This window comes from Nyctereutes procyonoides, unplaced genomic scaffold (genome assembly GCF_905146905.1).
Source record: "Nyctereutes procyonoides isolate TBG_1078 unplaced genomic scaffold, NYPRO_anot_genome, whole genome shotgun sequence".
In the NCBI taxonomy this organism is placed as follows: domain Eukaryota; kingdom Metazoa; phylum Chordata; class Mammalia; order Carnivora; family Canidae; genus Nyctereutes; species Nyctereutes procyonoides.
Window position 1 is genome coordinate 21492312 of NW_026575034.1, and position 2973 is coordinate 21495284.

At 40.3% G+C, this 2973-nt stretch overlaps 1 pseudogene; it reads right to left on the reverse strand.

Moving 5' to 3' along the window:
- Positions 1–341: 341 nt before the first annotated feature.
- LOC129504838 (olfactory receptor 56A3-like) lies at positions 342–1300 on the reverse strand (annotated as a pseudogene).
- Between the last annotated feature and the right edge of the window lie 1673 nt (positions 1301–2973).

Consider the following 2973-nt stretch of genomic DNA (forward strand, 5'->3'; position numbering starts at 1 on the left):
TACCGTCAATATTTTTTAATAGTTGCTTTTTAATCTCATTTTACTTTTCTAAAGTCAATGCACTGTCAGTAACACTGATGCTTCCTATCAGCCACACATATTTAAATGAGTATTTATTTTCTATCACACTGACCCTAAAGGGAATTAATCAGGAGCAGACAAGGAGGTGTGATGCACAGTCTTCAGCATCATGGCTGTGGGAAGTAAGAGGGAAACCATACAGTTCATATCTTCAGGCATGTCCAGAGAGAGGATTAGGACTGTAATTTTATCTCCAAGTCCCTGCCTTCCAATAGTGACTTTGAGTATTCGTGGTTGAAAGAAGTCAAGCTAGAGTACAATTACTTGCATCTCTCTACTACCCTCCTCAGTAACTTCCTAATTCCCTCTTTAATCTCCTGGGTTCGTACCCATAGACAATGGGATTAAGAGCTGCAGGAATTACATGGTGTAGGACATTAAGTAAGATGGGAATATCTGGGGAAACTTTTTTCTTGGCCATGTGGGTAAAAACAAAAACCAGCAGGATGGTACTAAAGAAGAGGATGAGAATGAAGTGAGAGCCGCATGTGCTCAGAGCTTTGGCAGCTGCCCCTTTTGCCTTGAGTCTAAGAATGGCTCTTAGGATGAGAATATAGGAGAGGAAGATGAGGACTAGGTCAGAGCCCAGAAGAGTCCAGGCTACAGTTAACTGGTATATTCTGTTAAGGGCAACATTATCACAGGAGAGCTTGGACACAGAGAGGTTGGCACATATACAGTTCTCAATTATATTTTTTCCACAATAATGGAGCTGGGCAGAGAGGATAGGAATGAACATAGTAAGAAGTGCATTCCTCGTCAAAATAAACATAGCAGCCCTAGCTACAAATTGATCAGTGATGATGGAAGAGTACCTCAGTGGGTGGCAGATGGCCACATAGCGGTCATAGGCCATGACCATGAATGTGCAAGACTCCATGCCAAGGAAGCAATTCATGATGTACATCTGAATGAAGCAGGCAGAGAAGCTGATGGACCTGAGATCAAACCAGAAGATGGCCAGGACCTTGGGTATAACAGTCAGGCAGAGGACGATGTCCAGCAGAGAGAGGATGCTGAGCAGGTAGTACATGGGCTCATGCAGAGAGGCCTCCAGCTGGATGGTGACCAGGAGAACACCATTGGCCCCCATGGCCAGGAGGAAGAGGAAGCTTAGGGGCAGGGACAACCAGAACTTCCAGCTGGGAGACCTGACTAAACAATTCAGGAGGAAGTCTGAAACCACAACGGAGATGGTGCCATTTTGGTGCGCTGTCATATTTTGCCAAATAGTTCTACAGTTTTCCTTTAGTGATCTGTAAAATTAGGATACACATGAAATATTAATTTAAGACACATGGATATAGAGCCATTTGCTTCGCTGAGCTGAAACTTGTGAGTTCTAGCAGGTCATCCAGACCCATGTGAATCCACCTGTTTATCGTTTGTGCCGTGTTCCTGGGATATTCCTATCACTTGAAGCAGTATAGAGGCCTGAAGAAATATGATTTTTTATACATGTTTGATTTGATCAAAGTTTATCTTTAATAGGATTGTATTTTCTTTGCAGAAATGAAAGAGTAGGAATTACTTAGTAACCTACTTTTTGACAGTTTTGTCCCCTCAAGTTTGTATGTTTTACATATTTTCTGTTTTTTATTCTTTAGTGACCACATACACTAGTACATGACAATTTTACCTTTACAATATGTATAGATAAGTGGCATAGCCAGGCCCAAATAGGGACTCAGATATGCGTCCCTAGTTCTTCATGCCACCTCCATTCTTATTTTCTGGAAGTACTTTGCTTCAAATACAGATTAAAAAATGATACTCTGGTAATAAAGCTTATCAGTCTTCATGATCCCTAAATAGTCATCTAAGGAGGGACATGTGGATACTCTCAAATTATCATATTCACCCCCCTCTATATGTTTTCAGATTTGTAGGATTCTTAACAACCTTAAAAGGAGAAGAAGCAATCTATATAGCTATGTGAGAGCCATATCTGCTGTTAGACAAGGTGAAAACTCGATTGTTCTGCTTGAAATAGTGTGAGGGTGTTGAAGTCTATCTTTAAAGTTTGTACGTCCCCTTTTGTATTTTATTTTCCCATCTTAAATCTAATGATCCAGGTACATGTTCCTCTGCTTCTGGGCATAGTTCAATGTTGTCATGTTCTCTTATCACTTAACCTCCTCCCCTGGCATTCTATTAGGTGCTAGGATCACAGTATTGAGAAATAAACTGTCCTTACTCTCAGTAAGTACAAGTAAAATCCATTCCCCGGGGCAATGAGTAATAATAAGAACAAATGACAGGATGTTGCCCAAACTATGAAAAGAGTGTAGGGTTAGCTGAGTCACTGTAATGTGGGCCATAGACTGGTGAGAAGGGATTGTAAATAAAGTGAAGTGTTCCTCTACTTTACATGAAGGGTGAAGGATTCTTAGGTTCTTGTCCCCATGAATTGTGAAAGAAAGTCAAAAGATGGCTGTAGGTTGGCAAAGGCAAGGTCCAGTATTCTGGGATCCTTCAAATCATGATGTCCATTGTGGATAAATCTGTGTACATGCACCAAGTCTCTGTGGTGTTATTTTGTGGGTACAGAAACACTTTTTCATTAGAGGTTTATGTACTTCCTTGTTTGTCATTCTTTGCTATGTAATATAAATGGCATAGTAGCTTGGGAACTTTTTTTTATTTCCTGTAACTATACTCAAATACGCTAGGGCTTCATCCTGTTGAATTATTTGGCATCCAGTGAGATATGTTGTAATATCACATTCCTAATGAGAGAATTTATATCTCCCAATCTTATCCACCCGTACTGTATCACACTGATCTTTTGTCTGCTTATATAGTGGGTGGGTGGGAGTAATTTCTAGGATTCCTCTGGATCTCATGAGTAATTGTGTGATAATGTGTTTGCCCTATTAATTCTATAAAAAG